Genomic DNA, 23,579 nt, shown 5'->3' on the forward strand with positions numbered 1-23,579 from the left:
AATCTGGAGGGGTATTAAAGTATAGCGCACCCAAACCCGTCCAATTATCGAACTAGAAAAAAGACGATCCCATCCTAAGGTTTCAATATATTTGATGTTCCACCTGATCCCTCATCTCGAGCATTTTTCTCCAAACATGTGAACCACCCTTCCATGGCACTATCACCGAATTTAACTTCTTGCAATATTTATTGTGCATAAAAGCGCTCCACAATGACAATTTTGTCCTAAAATTCCACCACAATTTTGCAAACAAAGAGTTTGAAACATCAAACAGAGACCTGAAACCAAGTCCTTCTTCATCCAGTGGTACACAGAGTTTCGGCCATTTCACCCACTGCCTGCCCCTATCCCCCACCGAATTGCTCCAAAAAAAAAAAAGAGCAAAAATCTTGTGCAGCTTCTCAACGACATAAAACTTCCTCCCACGTTCATTTATTCAAAGACACGGTTATAACCATATAAATATATGTAAAACAAAAAAATAAAAACTCACAACCTCCGCTCTCTCCTTTCAAAACTCTCGGATTAAATTCCCATAGCATAAAACGTAGAAATATCGATTTTCCTTTTCACAATTTCTTTTCCATCACTGGAAACATTGAATAGAGTTTGGTGGTTTCAAGGTTTTATTTTGAAGTATAAAGATGGATCTTTTGCAAGATACCGAAGATTACATCGGTGAATCGATGGAGTACTCTCTTGGTCTCCCTGTTTCTGACACAAACATTTCAACTAAAGTTTCGACCATGTGAAGAATCTGTCATTCGCCTGCGAAATCGGTATCTTTCTCTACAAGCCAAATTCAAAGACAAAGATGAAACAATCGAGTATGAACGCTTCAGCCCTGAAAAAAAGAAGTTCGGAAGTAAAGGTAAGTTCCTTGACTTTAGGAGGACAGTGCAATTGCAGCATTGTTAGTTTTTAGCTTTTACCCGATGCTTGATAGGTTCTCGATGGTATTTATAGGACTACTCAATATTGGGATTTTGATTTCGCTATTGGTTCTATCGGGTAACTTTGGTTTTCATTGTAGTTATCAATTTGACATTGGTAGAATTACCTAGTTTAACAAAGTTTGTTGTCGGTATGCTTTTTCATTCTCATGCTATTGGTTTTTTATAAATACATGTTTCATGATCAATTTTGCTCAATGCAATTGTGGTTGTCAACAGAGGGTCAACCTGAAAGTATAGTTCAGGAAATTGAAGATATGGTTCACTCATATGTTGAGAAGGTAATATGCTGAGAGGCGGAGAATGTAACTGAGGTAATCCTTTGTGTTTTCTTTTGTTTTTCTGCTTTATTTTTCAATGTTTCTACTGTCAATTATCTCAAGTTGCCATTTTTATGTAATATCATTGCTGATTATTTAAAGGGGTGTAGCTTCGTTTACAGTTGTTGTTCTATGATGGATTTTATTTTATTTTTTTTTGTTAAAGAAAGTTGAAATTCTACCAAAGCCAAGTGAAGGAATTTTTCTAGCCTCATTGCATATAACTAAGACAATTCAATAATTCAGTAGTGAAATTTTGTTCTTTTTCTTTTTTCTCAGACTTCACCGATAATTTAGATAATCTGATGTTTAGTTGTGCTTTAAGTTGAAATAGAATGAACAAGGCTCCATTACTCTTTGTATCCTTGGATGTTGACTGTTAAATTTTAAAATTTTTAGAGCTATAATCGCAGTGGATGCAGTAGCAACTATTTGGAGATGGAAGAGTCTACAGGCGGCCACATTTTTTTTTTTTTTTTGAGAAATGTATCTATACTTTGGCAATGACAGGTGTGAAGTTTGGGGTTACTTATATTTATTCTCAAGTAACAATTATTCCTTCTTTTTTTTTTTTTTTAAAGTCATTTGACAGTGATACTTTAGTTGTGTAACCATTAAAATTAGTAACCAAAGAAATATAAAGGTGCAGGGGGATGAGTAATTTGTGTAATTGAAGTACTGCAATGTAGTGAAAGGGTTTGTTTGATAGGTATATTCAAAGTGAAAGCATAAACTTATGAGGATGCTAATACTATTTTCTGTATTAAATCATAATTAAGGGAAACGGGTTTTACTATTTTTATTAATAGCGGGTGATAAACTTAATTTATTACAAACAAAAAATAATGTAGTGATCTGACTTATTTGTTATAAAGACCATTGTAAATTAATTAATTCGAGCAAGATTCTAAAAATATTCATTCTTTTAGTTAAGATATTTGGTTTATTAGTTCAGATTTTTGTTTTGGTTATTGTATCTTTGACCGTAATGTTGAAATATGGATTTCCATTTGCGAAACTTTTAGTATAGAGAAAACTTATGACTATTCGTTAATGATTCTGTTGTTTTTCTCATATTATTGCAGGAGCGAGGTGGATTCAGTAGATTCTAGAGCATTTCTGTTGGAGCTAAGATTTCATGTTACTAAAAACCTTATAGGCAGACGTAGCACTGTTTGAATAAAGTTTTTCCTGAAACTGTAGTAAATGATACCATCATTTTTAACTCTTAAGTGCATAAATTTTGTTGGTTCTGAGCGCTGAGCACTAATGGTGTTTATCCATATATTCTTAGCAAGCTTGAGTTTTGTATGCTTTTTTGAATTCTTCACATATAGGCATACTACACAAACACGTTTATTGTTCTCCAGCAAAGTACTAATTGCCCCATCAATGGCCTCATGAGAAAGCTGTTTTTTTTTTTTTTTCATTTTCATGATTTTCTAATTATCCATTTGTTGTTGTTTAGGTAAAGAAAGAGAATTGGTCTATTCCCACCAAATTGGCCACCAATCTGTCAATTAGCATAGCAGATACAACATCAAGGAAACAACCAAATAGGTACACCACAGCCTACACGTATAACCGTTCTCTACAATAGTTGGGTCGATTTACATGGAAGTCCAGTTTTTTTTCCATCTTTAACAGTTCTCTTAATACTGCAAGTTCAGATTCGAAAAATTAGAATTTTATGCTTCCTGTCATCTAGATTTAAGTTCTACAATCCATGTCAGTAATGGTGGGACAAGTTCAATGATATGTTAGTTAGTGTTATTAAATGTACATGTTTAGTAAGATATGATCTTAGCTAATCAAAACATTCAATTACCTGCACAAACATGTACTAAAGTATAGTATCCATCTACTAATCTCAAGTTGCAGCATTTGTTAAAGTCTTGCAAGCTATATAGGATGAAATTACTCATAGGGAAAACCAATCCAAGTTGAGGAAAAAGAGGAAGGACGAATATTGCAGGTACAAACTAAGGAACTGGAATCAGGTTAAGTTACATGAAACAAAGGTGGGAGGTGTGCAGGAATTGCATTTTATTTTCATGGATGATAGGCATATGGGAAATGTTGTTCAGTGATTGTCAAAATCTATTGCTATAAGTGTTTGCTTTTTTAACTGTACGTCTATTCGATATGAACTGTGATTTTGTTTTAAATTTGTTATACAATTCTTAATAGTTTCACGTGTTGTACTTTCTTGCATTTTGTAATGGTGGATTGCATTTGCAGTATGCCAATGGAGCATGGAAGGATGGCTTTACAACATTTAGCCTTGGTTGACAAGAAGTATTCTGGAAATATCATTGTAAGTCTCTACTTACTGTCATTTTAGTTGGTGAATAAGTTGAGGTTGATTGATTGTTTTTTTAATCTCCCTAAAAGTTAAGCAGACTAATATCATAGAAATTTTTGATAACTTTGATACTGCAGATTATCTCACTAATGCACCTCTTTTCTAAGTTTCCTCCTAGGATAGCGATTTCAACATTTTCTATGATACAACCATACACCCACTTCTAATTTTTTGGATGTCATCATACTTTTGTGGTCTATAAAATGAGCTCATAGACTACATATTTTACCAAAAGACTATGATCTGGAAATTCTTTAGCTGCTTCATGATTTCTCAAATGGTACTGCTCTAGCAAGTTCTCTACATTCATGACACAAGTGTTTGTATTATTGGTTGTTAATACCTTAACAAAAATACATGAGTCTTATTTCACCTTTTCATCCGGTGATTATCAATGAAAGAGAATGTCGCTAAAATTCAATTTGTCCTATCCGATAACTTTGTTCGATTTCCATAAAATTTCTATTTGGCTGAGATTAGCACTACTGGTCTAATCCAGTAGCTTGGAATTTTATGGTCTTCTAACATCACAATATGGAGAAGTAAATGAAGATGTTCTTCTTGCTGATGTTGTTAATACAGTACCAGCAAACGGGTACACAATAAGAGTTGTTTTAATACAAGCATTATTTCTTAGGTGTTGTTGGTGTTAGATGTTGGCTTCTATATAGTCTTCTCAGTAACATTTGATTTTGGAATTGGCTTACATAGGGATTGTTGCGCTCACAATTCTGCGAATGAAGATATTGATCACCGGAAAAATTCACCAAGCAAATCATCATCTTCATTATGGAAATATCTTCCTTACCGTTTGAAATAGTACTTCATCGAAGGCTGCATTAGAAGCTCAGGGATAAGCTCAACAGAAATTCAAGGAAATTATCCCTATGATCCATATAATATAGATATATTGTGGATAGTTTCAGGGGAAAACAGAAGTCTGTTATGTTCAAGTGTCTCCAAAATTTAAAATTTCAGTTTAAGATGATTGTTTTAACTGTAACGACCCAAATCGATGGGCCATGACTAGTGCCCGAGTTGGACACTCGTATACGAACCTGTTAGCTATAATCAGACTAATACAAGGACAATGTCGAAAATTTGCAAAAACATGATGTAAACTCATAATGCCATATATCAAAATGACTTATCTCCTGAGGAGTCACAGTTAACCAAAAATAACAAAATATGCAAGCCGACAAGGCTGCCACTATACGCGGGAATATCTAAAACGAACTACGTCCGTATAGCTGACCAAACCATATATACAACCCACATACGTCTACAGACCTCTAAGAGTATAACAAAGTCTATGTCAAATGGATCTGTACAAAAATGACTCAAGTCCCGAAACAATGGAGCTCTCCAAGGAGCTGAGCAGAAGCCCTAGACTGGCGGATCACCAAACTGAGTTTCTGTACCTGCAGGCATGAAACGCAGCCCCCGAAGAAAAGGGGTCAGCACGAATAATGTACTCAGTATGTAAGGCATAAATAGCAACATATAAAGATGTGAAAGGTAACATGGAATAGAAGGAATAACTTGTACATCTTAAAATCATATGCACACAAGCACCTAAATACATATATACACATATAACATAAGTATTAGCGTTGCGGAACGTGCAACCTGATCCATAAATGTTAGTACTGTCAAACGTACAGCTCGATCCATAATCATCATATGTTAGTGCCGAGGAACGTACAACTCGATCCATATAAGTTAGTGCCGAGGAACGTACGACCCGATCCATATAAGTTAGTGCTGAGGAACGTACGGCCCGATCCATAAAAGTTAGTGCCGAGGAACGCACGGCCCGATCCATATAAGTTGGTGCCGAGGAACGTACGGCCCGATCCATATATACCATGTTCATATACATAATGTAAATAGTATGCAAGAGAGCTCATATGAAAGCTACAACTTTATCGGAGTGAAGTAAGGTCGGTAACCTCCGATTCATATTATGGAACAACCATTATCGCTATATCTCACCTCGAAGGAACAATTTCATAAGGTGAGATCAACAACAATGAATAGAATCGAGAAAATCATGAAGTAGCTCAACATCTTCATATCATCGTTGAAATCATAACTTGAAACTTTTAAACATAAAATCATCATCATCGTAATCCTCATAAAAACATTCTCATCTTTAACATCATAAGAAGCTTTAAGAGTCATAAACTTCTAGCTCTTGGAAACAAGGTGGTTATGGAAACGTTTACGGGATCTTAACATAAGAATCATGCCTTTGAAAGAAAGGGACGAGCCTTAACATTCCTATTCAGCCTCCAACTACCTACGCTTATCCGTCCGAGCCCGTAAGTCTACATATAAGACCATTCATACTATGGTTAGGCCCATTGTTATATACTTATCCTAAGCCTTCAAATAAATCTTTCTAGAATCTGTCGAAATTTCGGTAGCATCTCCTCTGCTTATATGCGTAGCCCGAAACCTCAATTCACCAACCAACAACAGCAACAACAATACCAACATCAATAATATCATTTCCAACACTAATATATACCATAAAACATCCCACACGCTGTTTTTCAACTTCCGTAACTAACCCACTTACTATACAATTATTTAATCACTCCATCTTTGTGAATGAACCGGTATTAGCGTAAATAGAAAGAGATCCATACCTCACTCTTGTTGAAGTAGCAATATCTCTGATATCCGCTTCGAATCCACGTCAAAATCCACCGCAAAACAAGACTACAATCACAACCACGCGATATCTGGACCTAAACTAATATTCCTCCACTTGAAAATTGCTCACTTTTTTGATATTCTCACACCCTCAACTGTTTTTCTAGAATTATTTGGGCACAATCTGATGAAAAAGGGGGTTATTACCCTTTATATAGGGGTCAAATTCGGGCCGGGTCACTGTAGCAATTTACTGTAGCAAATCGGTTACTGTAGCACGCGTTTCTGCTTTGTCAGTCGAACTTGTAACGTCCATAATTATCTACTCCGAAGTCCTATAGATGAGCGGTTTGTTGCGTTAGAAACTAAACTCCACGAACTTCATTTTAGGCATTTGTTTCACTTCAAAACACTTCATATGCTAAGAGATATTCTTCCCTCAAGTTGGACCAAAATTTTCACACAAAACATTACCCATCCTTTCTCCAAAGTCGTACTACTCCATTTCTTCCACTCATTTCCTTATAAAACCTTCCGGTATATCTTATATACATCCTTCACTCATTAATTATACTTAATACTGCTTGCTCCTTATATTCCAAAGTGGTTTTACTTAACCATAACTCAACGGACTTATGTTTCAAATTTGATAAGTGCTTCTTCGAAGATACGGGGTGTAACATTAACGATTTCATATATTAGTTACATACAAACATAAAGGAGACAAGGTGAAAGTCGTATACTCATAGTACCTTTGATACGAATCGATTTGGGGATGAAACCAAATCAACTCAAAATGTGAAAATTAAGGATAGAAAGAAATGGGATGAGGAATAGAGATAAATACTTGACCCGAATGGGGGGAATCCTATAGACAAATCTAGGTATATGAAACCTAAACCCTTCTTATTTGAATTCAACAACCCAAAAGAACCAAAGCAATATGAATTCAAGGCAAGATATTCAGATGAAATCCACAAACGAACAATCTTCATGAAATCATTGGAAATAAACGGTTCAAAGACCAACATTGGAATCCACCATTAAATCTACTAAACTAAGCTAAACCCTAGCTAAACAAACTATGATAGTCCTATCATCACACAAATATTCATCATCAAAATCTTAGTAATGAAATTAAAGACAAGCTATATATACAAGCTAAGTAAAGAAGACTAATAGGCAATTGCAATGCTACCCTTAATGAAGTAAGGGTCTTGTTTGACTAGTCTTCTTAGTGTAGTCTTCCATTCAAGAATTGTCCTTCAATGGCCAAACATGCCCCTCTTTGCATTGATGGCCTTCTAATCAACCTTGCATGCATGGCCTTCTTGCAAGCATAACCTTCTTTGTACAAATAGCCAACTCCCGATCTTGTCCAAGTTTTGCAAGTGTAGCCAATTTACATAAATGTCTCTGTTTGCACGTTTGGCCACTTTGCGCATTTCGTCCCCTTTCTAGTAGCTTCTCCTTCAATCAACTCCCAAGCCACCTTCCACACATCATAAGCCATCTTGTGTGGCTTGTAGGAGCCTCCGAAGGCCTTCAACGTCATCCTTATCATCCATGCCGCTTGTAGGGCTTAAAGTTCCATATCTTGGCCTTGGATGTAAGTCTTGAAATGAGGTTTGCCAAGTAGGGTCATATCATCCTCCCCTTCTTCAAAAGGATTCGTCCTCGAATCCGAACCTAGCAAAACCTAAGGAAAGACATACGAAAACTTGCTCCTCAAGGATTGAGGGTTACCACACAACATAATAATCACAAATTCATGCCATGGATGAACAAATTTGTGGTACAACCATACATCAATGACAATCATGAATAACATTGGCACACATGAGGTATCAAGAACTTGATTCCTCCAAGGTTCATGACATAAAGATGATGTAATAAAACCAATGGACGCAAAATACGAAACATGTAATACTACATTGGTTCTATTTGACATGAAGCACCATGGGAACTCACTTTCCAAACAAGGTGTTCCTAAATCCAACAAGGTAACACCCGGGTCAAATGGGAAGTATAGCCACCTATTAGGGTCAATAAAACAACCAACTACCCCACCAGTACCTTCCCCAACATAAGATTCACCCCCAACACAAATAAGAGCATCATCATATGCCAACAAGTAATAAAGAAAGGTATCACTTAAGATAACTTCCTCATCTATGTCATTCTCCAATGTAGCCTCACTATTAGGTTCAAGAATAAGATCATTCAATAGGCTATTATGAAGTTGAACATGAACGGATGAATTTGCAATTTCTAGACAAGAATCACCTTCCTTTGTAACACTTTCCTTCCCCACAAATGGATCACAATCCCTCAAAGGAAGATCTCCGTTATGGGAAAGAGTGTCATCATTCCATAGCGGGTTACATATCACATTATAGTCTTAAAAGGAAACCATATACTCAACATTACCAAACACCCCCACTAGGTTCATCATTTCCAATAGTCATGTCAATATCAAATAACGCATTATCTATAAAGAGAGAAGAATCAATTAACAATGAAGTATCAAAGCATGCAATTCCACTCTCATAAAGACAAAGGTCACTTTACACAACACTTTCATGCACACAACTATGTAAATGATAAATTATACCAACATCATCACTAACTTGAGGGTCATTAATCATATCACAAGGTTCCTCAAATAGTGGATTTTCATAGCAAACAAATTGATCAACACAAGCAACCATACTAGTTGGACGCAAATTGATCTTGCTAGAAGAATCAATTCGGTCATCGCTAGGATCAACTAGTTGGTGTCCTAACATCTCACGTGACAATGTACTAACATGCAAACTAGGAGGATCAACACTAGGTGGACACAACTTGAACTCAAGAGAAGAGTCAAGATAGTCATCAATAGGATCAACTAGTGTTGGACCATCCATTTCAACTATATTGTCAATTGTCATTATAGCACTGAGCTCATCATAAGGTAAAGACTCATTAAACTCAAATAAGGCTAAGCTATCACTCACACTCAAGTTAATATGCTCGTTCACAAGAATTGGAGTGTCAAGATTAGCTATTTTACCTTGAAGTGCACACAAAGTATCTTCTTTACCATGGTTCTCAACTTGGGAGCCCATTTTCTCCTTCGGGAAGCTCTCAACTACCTTTTGAAATTTCAAAGTTTTGAGGCTCAACATTCGGTTTGCTTCCAAGAATACCTGCACCATTTTTCAAATAACTAGAGACGAAAGAAAAGTTACAAGGGTTAGAATGAGGTTGTGACAACTCCTTCACATCACTCCTCACAACCTCTCCTTTTTCCACTCTAGAGTTGTCACTTTTCATTCCCTTACTCCTCACAATATTTTCTCTCTCAATTTCATAGGAGTTAGGGAAAGTGTCAAGTACATCTTTGGAAGGGTTAAGGGAACCCTCCGCTTCACTCCTCTCTTTCGCTTTACAAGACTTAGACTTCTCCATATTCGTTTATTGCACCTTGCATATGCGTTCCATACCTTTCAACTTCCCATCCACACTTGTCATCTTTCCACCTATACCTTCCATCTTCGATGTCAAGCCCGATATTTGATTCATGATCATAGCCAATGAACTTGCTATAGATGGCAGATCTCCCATATCTTGAATCCGACTTTCTTGATTAGTCGTTATAACCTTCGGACTAGGATAAGATGTCGGACTTGAGTAGTCACCACAAGAACTTCCATAACCAACAAGTTGGTCACCTCCCGTCAACACTTCTCTCCTCCTACCCTCCACACCATAACCATATTGAGAACATGGAACCTCCGTCTTAGGGTAAGAATCATATTTCATTGTGTTTCTTGGATTAGGAAATGTATAATCTCTTCTCCTCCCCGGACTACTCCTACTTAAACCAATCCACACATTTATACCATTTTGCTTGGAATAGGAAGTATTACAAGGCGATGCACGTGAATATCTATTAAAAGACCCCTCATAAGAATTATATTTAATCCCATTATCTTCACAAGCATACTCACCACAAAGTGCATAGTCAATTGGCTCATCATCACCACATTCTTCCCATTCTTGCAAGTTCCTACCAATTGGTTCATATTGTAAGTGTGAGAAAGAAGTATACCTCAATTCACCCTCATGTCCATGGTGTGTAGGATGAGACTCTTCATGCTCATATCCACCATAGGACTCTTCATCATACCCACCTACTCCTTCTTCTTCATAAGCTTCATGAAGTGTTGCCTCACAATTGCCCTCAGAGTAGTATTCTTCACTCTCGTACGAGTTATGATCATATTGACCATGTTCCTCATACGACTCATGAGCACCATCACCCTTATAGTCATTGTAAGAATAGTGATGCTCATATCCCATGTCATCTGTCACGTCCCCAAATACCCGCTAGACGTGATTGGCACCCAGCAAACACCACCCGCCAGGCGAACCATATATCATACTCTTAATCATTTACAAAAGCACTAAAAGAAAATAAGTGCAGGTCCAACAACATTATTAATGATAAAAATGCGAAATAGTCGCCAACCAAATCCATAATCGATTTATGAAAACCAATCAACGCTAAGATAAAAAGAATCTCTATCCCACATCTGTTATATCCCGTATTTTGTACATTCGGATATTTCAACATAGTCGTGGTAAGTTAAGGGCGAGACTATTTTCCAAAGTCATTTTAATATACAAGTTGTTTATTAGTATGGAAATGTTGAGAAAGGCTAAGGTTAAAAAGGGAAATTCACAAGGTGGCTCATGGTAATATTGTGGAAGGCTAGGGGCAAAACGGGAATTTCACAAAACATTCAAGAAAGTTCTTGAAAAGGCCACTTTGGTCGTGTGGTGTGTGGGTGTGGTCCCCACCCCAAAGCTTGGCCAATTGCTCTAAGCCAAGAGTGGGGACATATGTTCCCTTTACATTGGTAGGGACTATATATATATATATATGAGCAAGTGGAGAGAAATCCATACATTTTCATCTCCCCACAACTTAAGAAACTTAGAAAAAAAAGGGGGGGAGCATTCGGCCATGGCTTGGCCGAATCTTGGTCCATGGAAATTGATCACAAAAAATTATTTTCTTTTAGTATTCCAACCAATTGGAACGTCCCTAACAACGTGGAGTGGTGGTTGGAGCAAGCCAAACATTTATTTGAATGATCTACAAACCCTAGCTAAGTTAAGAAGTGAAGTGAGAAAGGTAAGGTCTAATCTTCTTTTACATGTGTTATGGATGATATGTACATGTTGTAGTGTGTAGAAATAGATGAAATTCATGAAATATATGTGTGCAAGTGATGGCCGAATAGGGGTGGTGTTGTGTAGATATGATGAATTGATTTTTTATTTAGTATTTTGATTGTTATAGATGTGGATTCCATGATGAAAATGAAGGTTTGATGACTTGAAATGGAGTTGTAATCGTTATGGGATTGTTGAAGAAGTTAATGTGCCGTTAGAATGATTTCTTATGTTTGCACGAATGATATTGTTAACATGTGGTTGTTATACTTCATGAAATTGGGAAGGAAAGAATGTGTTGTTGTTGGTTATGTTGAGTTGAGAGGATTCGGGAGGTGTTGTACATTGTTTGGGTCGTCTTGAACATTGCGCGGATTGTTAAAGTGTTCTTGAGTCTTGTTTGGAAGCTCTCGGGCTAGTGCTTAAATGTGTAAGTATTGATGTTGGCTTGATTATATGTGGTTGAATTGAATATAAATGAAATTTCGTCGAATTGTGTAGAAAGAATTGCTAGTGTTAGAATGCATTTTTGAATTAATTGTTGAAGTTGGAAATATGATTGTTGGTATTGTTGTTGATAATTTGGCCGAGTTGAATTCTCGGATTGTTGTTGATAATTTGGCCGAGTTGGATTCTCGGGGATGGTTGTATTTACAGGGGAAATGCTGCCGAAATTTCGGCAGATTGTAAATGAATTTATTTGAAAGACCAAGACAAGTGTGTGACGATGTGTTTAATGATTGTGTAAATCTTCTTGAATGTAGACTAGCGATAGCGAGCTTGGACAATTAAGCATAGCTAATAGGACGTGGAGCAGGTATGTAAGGCTTACCCTTTCTTTCTTTTGGCATGATCCTTGTGAAACAAACGGACAAAGTATATGTATGATTAAAAAAAAACTCCTATTCTGAGAGCCACTAGGATGGCTAACGTTCTTGACTTCCGAAAATTGTCTTGCTATGTCTTGATACGTGTGTATGGTTCCAAAAGTTTTATTTGATTTGGTCCATAGTGATATTCAAAAGGTACTTGATATGACTATTGCTTTGATTTTCCAAAAATAGCTTCTGAAACGTTCAAAGAGGTTTCTTTAGTAAAATGTCCCTAACTTTCGTATACTAACTCGGATTGCCTCGAAACGTGTTTATGATCTTTCACGTGTCGTTTGTGTACTTATTCATCGAGTCTTAAAGTTATTTTATGTGCATATAGTTTCTCACTACTTTGCTCGTGCATGCGTTAATGCATCCTTCACTGAGTCCCGAGCCAGGACATGTTCTCGTGCATACTCCACTGCATTGTTCACCGAGTCCCTCACTTGCGGGCCGGGACACGTTATATGTATATGTTTATGATGATATGATGATACGGGGATTGCGGCCAGGAAGGCATATGATGACTTCATTCACCGAGACCCACACTTGAGGGCCGGGACACGTTATGCATACATGATATATGGTGATGACATGCATGAATTTACTCACCGCGTCCCTCACTAGAGGGCCGGGGCACGTTATATGATATATGATATATGATGATGACATACATGATTTTCATTTATGATTTATGATGATGACATACACGATTTTCATTTCAAAAGGCAAGTGCTTTGATGTTTTTAAAAAGTCATACTTGATTCTGGTAAATCTCTGTTTCAGTTATGATCCTCTTTTCTGTATTCCATGCCTTACATGCTCAGTACATATTCCGTACTGACCCCCTTTCTTCGGGGGCTGCGTTTCATGCCGCGCAGGTACACCCAGATGAGTAGAAGCCATTATAGAAGATGTTTCAGCGGAATTGGCAAGCTCCGTTTGCTCCTGGAGTGTTGCCGAGTCAGAGCATTCATGCTATGGTATCTTGGTCGATGTTAGAGACTTTGCAGACAGAGTCGTGGGTATAGGATGTCAGTCTTGAAAACGGCTCCACCAGCTGATGTGTCATTATGTATTATGTTACAGATTCCTTATGATTACAGATTCTACTTGATTTGAGCATGATGAAAAGAAAGTTTCTGAAAGCCTTTACTATGTATTTCATTCTTATTTGATTTAAAAGTCCAGAGAGATTATGTATGTACTAAGAGTCAGAGGGTTCGCTCGGCCCTAAGTAATGGTCGGGTGCCCATCACACCTTAGCGAGATTAGGGTGTGACAAAGTGGTATCAGAGCAGGTCGTCCTAGGGTTTGTCTGCAAAGTCGTGTCCAGTAGAGTCCTGTTTATGGGTGTGAAGCCGGCCACATTTATAAACAGGAGGCTGCAGGGCATCTAGGGATTGTTGACCTTCTTTCTGTCTTAGATCGTGCGATAGAGCCAAGTCATAGGAAATGAGATTCCTTATATAAGCCTTACATACGACAGAAGAAGGTGAGTGATGATATGGAAAGTCATAGAGGTAAGTCTTGATATATTTGTTCTGTTACCTGAAACTGGGAGCTCTGGATGACTGGAATGTGTCGTATACATATGTATGCCCTGTGAGGCATTGTTAGTATTTGCTGCGTGCAGATTTTGAATAGTAAGGATTGCAAAGGAGATTCTGCCAGAATTGTTCAAAAATCAAGTCATTTAGTTAGGTACGCCTAACAGAAGGAAGAGTGGAAAGGAAATATCATAAATAGACAATAAGTGGGATGCGTTGTCTTAGAGGATTTACAGACTTGGCATAGCATGAAGAATAATTGTGAGAAAGACGATTAGCAGTCCGAAGGATTAAAATGGATAACATCCGAGGTTTAGTAGGAACAAGGTCTGTTGGAGGATTCAGAGAAAGTCGACAATCAGTTTTGCTGTAGATTATTATGTAAGGATGGTGAGTGGAAATCCGAACAGGCTGATACCCGAAGTATTCATAAGTAACGGCGTCGAAGGTATATTCGTTACCATCAGGAATCTGGGAATTTAGGACGAAAGGTAGTTATACACGTAAGTGAAAGGTGAATATTGAGGATTGAAAAGGGTAAAATAGTAATTGTAAAGGGAAGGACGTGTTATGGAAATGTCTCGGGATCTGTAAAGCTTCGACTTGCTCTAGATCATGTAATGAAGGTCATGCGATGAGGTGGACGCAATTATATCAACGCTAACGCACCGAATTCCATCAGAGTTTTGAGGTTAAGCGTGCTAGGGTGAGAGAAATCCTAGGATGGGTGACCGCTTGGGAAGTGTGTAAGAAATCCTATAGATTTAGACATAAGAGACAAATGAGAAGCTAGAGTAGCCTAAGGGAAACTAGGGTATACGGAATGGTTGGAGACCATAAGAGGTTGCGTAGGACGAGGCAGACTAGACTGGTAAAGAGACAGAGAGTGCATCACAGCTCTGAAATTAGGATAAGCTTGAATAGCGTTTGGAAATATTTTGTGGGCGAGATGATAGCAATTATATATACATATAAATGAATGTGTATGATATCCCACATGTGATTGTATCGGTGGGTATGGGTACCCCAGCAACTGGCGCTACGGTATAGAAGGCATTAATCACGTAAGGGTACCGAAGTTCAAGTGACAACAAGAATAAATGGTACAAGTGTTACAAGACAAGCTGATGTTATATTCACTACAGGCCAAGATTGGAGAGTCCTAATACAATGATATTCGGAAAAAATAAAAAAATGAGTAAGTGGAAGGCGAGGAGATCAAAATGTCGGAAAAAGTGAAAAGTAAAAAAAAAAACATGATTGAGCAAAGCCTCCAAAAGAAACGACAGGCAAGGCACGAGACTACTTGGGTAAAAATTCGAAGGTAGGAATGTGAAAAGGGTAGAGTGTGGTAAAATGAAACAAGAGAAGAACGTGTGGGTTCGAGAACCGATTTCAATAAGTGGGGCTAAAAGAATAGTGACCACGACAAGGAATGTGAAGTAAGAGAAAGAATGCTTAGGCCTTGCGACGATGTTAAGAGATTCCCAGCCTGTGGGAGGTATATAAAGAGATAAGCGTAGAGTAAAATTAACATGGATGCCCCGGACATGGGGGAGCTTTCCAAAAGGGTAACTTAAGAATAGGACGGATTTGCGCGTTAAAAGGAATATCTCACGAACTTCAGAGACGATGCCACAAATAACAAGAGAAGAAAAGTGCTCGAGTAGGAGGAAAGCCAAGGAGGGTTAAGAATGAAAGTAGGAAAGGTATACTAACGGGTTAGTCGAACGAAGAGGAAAACATTTGGGAGTAAAATAATTGGAAATCTTTAATCATAGGAGCAAGAAGGATACTGTAACAAGTTAGCGGTAGGAATCCGATTACGCATCGAGGAAAGAACAAGGATGATGGGTCGACACTGTTGATTGGGAAATTAATGGTATGGAATGAGAGTTCATGCGAGGTCTGAGAGATTGGATCTTAGAGAAAATAAAATGAAGTGTAAGGAACGTGCATGGGAGACCGCTCGGTCATAGCATCCTAAATATAGTTAAAGGTTCGACGGGCGAGGATAGAGAGAGTATAAACTGTAAGGATTCTGTGCTAAGAGCAAAAATAGCGGGACGCTCGAAGAACATGGATGCACAGCTGCAATACAAACGCGTAGATAAGAACACCTTCAAGTAAGTGAGCTAAATGGGCGAAAGAACTAATAGTGGATGGAAGAGTATGGAAATGTTGACAAAATGATGAGATAGACATAAATTGAAAGAGAACTCAAGATAAGAAGTTTTCGTTATGTTATGCACAGAATTGGAAAGAAAGACGAGGAGTGAGGTATAATCAAGATTTCATAAAAAGACATAGTGGATCTCAACGCCCTATGGACTAGTGAGCCCAGGACACCGTTAGTCACAAAAAAAAAACAGAGGTATGGAAAGACGAAAAAGAAGGTATCGGAAATGGATACCCTTATAAGTATTCTAGTTAAATACGAGAGTGTAAGCGGCAAGAAGATAGACAGGCCAGATTATACGATGACGGAACCCCAGCCTTAAAAAGAAAGTGAAGGGCGGTAGGTGATTATTGTAGACGAGGATACTCGGAGACTGTTGGCGTATAAGGATCCCCTTAAAAAGGTAAAGGGGGGGGGGGGGGGGGGAGGACATATTATATTGGACTTAAAAGGAATCGCAACATTTTCAGGCTCCAGAGGAAATTCATTAGCTCGGGGCCAGAGTTCAAAACATATCGGCACATCAGGAGGATACCCAAAAGAAGTAGAAATGAATTGACTATAAGTGTACCATGAGGCAGGCATGAGAGAATGATAAGACTCAAAGGATATTTCGGATTACAACGACTATTATAACGAAAGTATCAACAATCGGTAGACGGGAAATTTTTGAAAGAAAGGAAGAACGCAGCGCCTGTGAGTGAAATAAAAGAGTTCACCGGATACTAGAAAATAGTTCACAGACTATTAATTATACGGAGCATGAGAATATACGCTATAGAATTATATGAACCATCGACGCGAAGCGATGCTCAATCATATTCGTAAGGAATCCACACCGGAGAGCCAATAAGGAATAACGATTGACGAAACGAGCGCCAATACAAAGAAATCAAAGATAAGTATACTTGTGTCGAGAGATGTAAGGGAAGGATAAGGAGTGGGTATGAAGAAAAGGACAATTATAAGAGGGACCCTCCCGAAGTATTATAACACCCCATGAGGCCAGTTAAGCATTCGAGGACGAATGTTCTAAAGGGGGGGGGGGGAGGATGTTATATCCCGTATTTTGTACATTCGGATATTTCAAGATAGTCGTGGTAAGTTAAGGGCGAGACTATTTTCCAAAGTCATTTTAATATACAAGTTGTTTATTATTATGGAAATGCTGAGAAAGACTAAGGGTAAAAAGGAAAATTCACAAGGTGGTTCATGGTAATATTGTGGAAGGCTAGGGGCAAAATGGGAATTTCACAAAACATTCAAGAAAGTTCTTGAAAAGGCCACTTTGGCCGTGTGGTGTGTGGGTGTTGTCCCCACCCCAAATCTTGGCCAATTGCTCTAAGCCAAGAGTGGGGACATATGTTCCCTTTACATTGGTAGGGACTATATATATATATATATATATATATATATATATATATATATATATATATATATTTATGAGCAAGTGGAGAGAAATCCATACATTTTCATCTCCCCACAACTTAAGAAACTTAGGAAAAAAAAAAGGGAGCATTCGGCCATGGCTTGGCCGAATCTTGGTCCATGGAAATTGATCACAAAAAATTATTTTCTTCTAGTAGTCCAACCAATTGGAACGTCCCTAACAATGTGGAGTGGTTGTTAGAGCAAGCCAAGCATTTATTTGAATGATCTACAAACCCTAGCTAAGTTAAGAAGTGAAGTGAGAAAGGTAAGGTCTAATCTTCTTTTACATGTGTTATGGATGATATGTACATGTTGTAGTGTGTAGAAATAGATGAAATTCATGAAATATATGTGTGCAAGTGATGGCCGAATAGGGGTGGTGTTGTGTAGATATGATGAATTGATTTTTTATTTAGTATTTTGATTGTTATAGATGTGGATTCCATGATGAAAATGAAGGTTTGATGACTTGAAATGGAGTTGTAATCGTTATGGGATTGTTGAAGAAGTTAATGTGCCGTTAGAATGATTTCTTATGTTTGCACGAATGATACTGTTAACATGTGGTTGTTATACTTCATGAAATTGGGAAGGAAAGAATGTGTTGTTGTTGGTTATGTTGAGTTGAGAGGATTCGGGAGGTGTTGTACATTGTTTGGGTCGTCTTGAACATTGCGCGGATTGTTAAAGTGTTCTTGAGTCTTGTTTGGAAGCTCTCGGGCTAGTGCTTAAATGTGTAAGTATTGATGTTGGCTTGATTATATGTGGTTGAATTGAATATAAATGAAATGTCGTCGAATTGTGTAGAAAGGATTGCTAGTGTTAGAATGCATTTTTGAATTAATTGTTGAAGTTGGAAATATGATTGTTGGTATTGTTGTTGATAATTTGGCCGAGTTGAATTCTCGGATTGTTGTTGATAATTTGGCCGAGTTGGTTTCTCGGGGATAGTTGTATTTACAGGGGAAATGCTGCCGAAATTTCGGCAGATTGTAAATGAATTTATTTGGAAGACCAAGACAAGTGTGTGAAGATGTGTTTAATGATTGTGTAAATCTTCTTGAATGTAGACTAGCGATAGCGAGCTTGGACAATTAAGCATAGCTAATAGGACGTGGAGCAGGTATGTAAGGCTTACCCTTTCTTTCTTTTGGCATGATCCTTGTGAAACAAACGGACAAAGTATATGTATGATTTCAAAAAAAAACTCCTATTCTTAGAGCCACTAGGATGGCTAACGTTCTTGACTTCCGAAAATTGTCTTGCTATGTCTTGATACGTGTGTATGGTTCCAAAAGTTTTATTTGATTTGGTCCATAGTGATATTCAAAAGGTACTTGATATGACTATTGCTTTGATTTTCCAAAAATAGCTTCTGAAACGTTTGAAGAGGTTTCTGTAGTAAAATGTCCCTAACTTTCGTATACTAACTCGGATTGCCTCGAAACGTGTTTATCATCTTTCACATGTCGTTTGTGTACTTATTCATCGAGTCTTAAAGTTGTTTTATGTGCATATAGTTTCTCACTACTCTGCTCGTGCATGCGTTAATGCATCCTTCACTGAGTCCCGGGCCAGGACGTGTTCTCGTGCATACTCCACTGCATTGTTCACCGAGTCCCTCACCTGCGGGCCGGTACACGTTATATGTATATGTTTATGACGATATGATGATACGGGGATGGTGGCCAGGACGGCATATGATGACTTCATTCACCGAGACCCGCACTTGAGGGCCGGGACACGTTATGCATACATGATATATGGTGATGACATGCATGAATTTACTCACCGCGTCCCTCACTAGAGGGCCGGGGCACGTTATATGATATATGATATATGATGATGACATACATGATTTTCATTTATGATTTATGATGATGACATACATGATTTTCATTTCAAAAGGCAAGTGCTTTGATGTTTTTAAAAAGTCATACTTGATTCTGCTAAATCTCTGTTTCAGTTATGATCCTCTTTTCTGTATTCCATGCCTTACATGCTCAGTACATATTCCGTACTGACCCCCTTTTCTTCGGGGGCTGCGTTTCATGCCGCGCAGGTACACCCAGATGAGTAGAAGCCATTATAAAAGATGTTTCAGCGGAATTGGCAAGCTCCATTTGCTCCTGGAGTGTTGCCGAGTCAGAGCATTCATGCTATGGTATCTTGGTCGATGTTAGAGACTTTGCAGACAGAATCGTGGGTATAGGATGTCAGTCTTGTAAACGGCACCACCAGCCGATGTGTCATTATGTATTATGTTACAGATTCCTTATGATTACAGATTCTACTTGATTTGAGCATGATGAAAAGAAAGTTTCTGAAAGCCTTTACTATGTATTTCATTCTTATTTGATTTAAAAGTCCAGAGAGATTATGTGTGTACTACGAGTCAGAGGGTTCGCTCGGCCCTAAGTAAGGGTCGGGTGCCCATCACACCTTAGCGAGATTAGGGTGTGATAACATCCCACGCTAAGACCATGGAGCATCTAACAGAGTTACATGAGTTTGAGTGTCGGGCATGTAAACCCAAAATAAAAGAAATAACTAGAAATAAACTAGATAAAGCTGAAATGGCTGCCTCCACGAACAATGCGGTGGCTCACCTCAGCAACAGAATCCACTCACGAAGTCTTCAATTACCAGCCTCGTTCTCAACGACAGTATCTGCATAGACATGCAGGTAAGGAGTGAGTTATACATAAATATAACCCAGTAAGATCCTTGACCCGCCACTTCAAATACCCCTGGAACAAGTGTTAGAAAATACAAACATATAACAAGCACAAAAATATTATGCACATGAATATATCATTATATAATAGCGACCAAGGTCCAAACCACTGTTTATCAAATATATTATATATCTCAACACAATTTACACTACGAACCGTCATAAGTGTCCGTTAAAGAATTAGTCAACAATATGAATCCACGGCAACATACACAATGTGCCCAATATGTCAGGAAGCATACACAATGATAAGAGAAGCATACACAATGCCCTAATATCATCAAGAAGCATACACAATGCTAAGGGAAGCATACACAATGCCCCAATATAATCAAGAAGCATACACAATGCCCCCATATAATCAAGAAGCATACACAATGCTAAGGGAAGCATACACAATGCCCCAATATCATGGCTCACAGCTATATCACATCACAAAATAATTTATAAAGAGAATTTTGCCTCAAACTACACAAAAACGGATTTAGAATGGTCAAAACCCTTACGGTAAACCACTTCTATATTTTTAGAGGCTTAAACGGTTAAAGTCAAATTTTAAAGGACGAAAACGCCCTCTGGTCAATGTGTTCAAAACCCGACAATACTTATGTTTTCGGAAAGGCCTTAACGAGAGGATTCCAACGATATATAGAAGTCTAAAATCCGACGCTATTTGCCCTTTCAAATCAATGATATTTGTTAAAGAACCCTAGAGCTAAACTTTCTCAATTCCTCAAAATATCCCCATATTTTCTCCACAAAAATTCACCCATAATTACTTAATAAACTTAAATAAAAGACTAGAAGCATTACCTTGATGATTAGGGTTGAAAATCCCTATTTTTCTCTTTTCTTTTCCTCTCTTTTTCTCCCTCCCTTTTCTTTTCTTTCTCTGCGTATTTTCTGCTGCTTCTGCCGTTTCTGCTTCTGTTACATAGGCTTCCTTTTTATTTTTAAATCATTCTTCTCTTTTATTTCAAATTTGGGCTTCAGCCCTTCCTTTTTAATTTATTTTTTCCTTTTCCTTTTTGGGCTTGGCCTACTAAATTCCTTCTTTTCTATTTTCTTTTTAATTGCTTTTAGCAAAAATTACCAAACAAACCCTTATTTAAAAAAAAATGAGTTATTACATCATCTCCCTCATAGCCTTCGTCACCCTCATAGTCATACCCTCCATTGCTAGAGGCATAACCTTCAAAATTACCTCCACAAGACCTGGAAGCTATGGATGACATCCTTGGCTCTCCTTCTCCCTATGTCTCCTCTTCATGTACCTACAAAACGAGCAAACAAGATTAGTAGCAAAAGCTCCTCATGTCACTCGTATTTGCACTCAAACTTACCTCTCAACCTAAGTTTCTTCCAAAGTTGGTCAAGAACCCTTTTAATCCAATTCAATTCACAAGATTGCTAACCTTTGTGGAGGAATAGATTCTTGTTAATCAAAAGACGGACGACTCGATAAAGCAAAAGAACTTGAGCCAAAGAAGTTTCAACGAGGTTAAAACGAGAAAAGCTTGAAAAAAAATTAGCACGAAAGAAAGACGGACTCAAGAACTAGCATACACAAGTAGGAGAATTACTAAATGCACACTAGTTATAGAATACAAGAAAACAAAATGCTAAAATCCAGAACGAAATAAAATTTCGGGCCCGGGTAGGTGATAACTTGAAAACACGACCGTGAATCAAGACACAAATACCTTGAAATGTACTGTTGATGCTTGGATTATACGGCTGGAACTTGATTTATACGGACCAATTGTACGGTGGCACTTGTATTTTCACAGTCCGTAAAATTTCTTACGGACCGTAGAATGGTCCGTCAAACAGTAGCAGTACGTAGCAAATTTGGACTTCAATTATACGATTGGCCAAAACAAAATTATACGGTCCGTTAATTTTTATACGGACCGTGAAATTGTAACCATAGAATAGGAATAGTAAGTGGGAAACTTGGCGTCCAATTGATGAAGGAATTACACGGACCGTGGAATTTTATACGGTCCGTATATTGGCACTGTATTTTAGCAATAGTAGCTCAAATTTGTGGCTTCCAATTCACGATGGAAATATACGGTCCGTGGATTTTTTTACGGTCCGTATGTTTGGACCGTATTTCCCACAACAATGACGTCTTGTACTTGTTCAACTCGATCTTTGGTTGGATTTTCTGAATTTCCTTGACTTATTGGACCCACACAACCTAGTATTTTCCCCTTTGGGGTAGGAAAACACCTTTTGACAACTTTGGAAAAATATTTCGGATCAAACGCACCCTTGGGTCATCTTCTTCCTCATGAAGATATGAAGATCTTCAAGAACACCAAGAACATTCAACTTTTCAATATACCCCAAATCAACTCGTTTTTGTCTCAAATTTCAGATCTAATGTTATGTTCCGTGTTTTCGTATAATTGGAAATCGAGAAATAGTTAAGATTTGTGCCTTATGAGGAAATATTTCGATTTTAGTGAATATGACTATGTTGGTTATGGAATCATTGATGTTAAGACATCGGGGAAGGCCGAGGGTAAATTTGGAATTTCGGAAATTAGTTTCGGGAATTACAAAACGGGACTTTTATGAATTGGGCCAAGAATTGGACAACAAGAAATTGAGGCCCAAAGTAGTGGGGTGGCCGGCTAAAGGCCAAGGCCCAAACCCATTTTTAATGTCATGTGTTGTGCACATGACCTCTACAATTGGATATATATCAATGAATCACTTAGTAATTATCAAGAACAAAAATTGAAGAACACCACTCCAAATAGGCTCTCGGCCGAATAGAGAAAAGGAAAAAAAAATAATTCCCAAGCCTTTGTGTTTGATCCAAAAATCTTGATTTTTGCATAGTTGTGAAGTACTCAAGACCCTCTTCAACGGGGTACAATTAGTTTGGCACAAGAACCACGTTTGCGGCAAGTCGGATTTTCAAGAAAAAGGTGAGAAATCTATGTTTTTATGTTATGAAATGGGTTTATATGTTATAGTGATTGATGTTGCATGAAGATTATGGAATGGTGTTGTGTTTGTGCATGGCATGTGTGTGAGAGAAGGGTGTGTTTGGCCGTGAGCCCTAGGAGGGAGAAAGAATGTGAATTTGATCTTGTTTAGTTTGTTTAATGCGTCGTTGTGACCTTTATGTCGTAAATGAATGATTAATGAATTGAATTGGCGTTGGAAAAGGATTTCGGAACATTATCGGAAAGTATATACCTTTGGTATATTTGTGTATATCATTGTATATTTATGATACTAAAGGCCCTAAATATGACTTAT

At 37.8% G+C, this 23,579-nt stretch overlaps 1 long non-coding RNA gene across 4 annotated transcripts; it reads left to right on the forward strand.

The window, feature by feature from the left end:
- Positions 1 to 15: 15 nt before the first annotated feature.
- On the forward strand, positions 16 to 4,776 carry LOC132636255 (uncharacterized). Of its 4 annotated transcripts, none has more exons than XR_009581127.1 (5): positions 16 to 874; positions 970 to 1,270; positions 2,362 to 2,836; positions 3,518 to 3,593; positions 4,353 to 4,776. It is a non-coding gene; the product is annotated as an uncharacterized LOC132636255 (long non-coding RNA). The 4 variants fall into 4 exon arrangements; XR_009581128.1 differs by having other exon boundaries at positions 24 to 1,014; positions 1,176 to 1,270; positions 4,353 to 4,775; XR_009581126.1 differs by having other exon boundaries at positions 25 to 874; positions 1,176 to 1,270; positions 4,353 to 4,775.
- The last annotated feature ends 18,803 nt before the right edge of the window (positions 4,777 to 23,579 follow it).

Source organism: Lycium barbarum, chromosome 1 (assembly GCF_019175385.1).
Source record: "Lycium barbarum isolate Lr01 chromosome 1, ASM1917538v2, whole genome shotgun sequence".
Classification (NCBI taxonomy): domain Eukaryota; kingdom Viridiplantae; phylum Streptophyta; class Magnoliopsida; order Solanales; family Solanaceae; genus Lycium; species Lycium barbarum.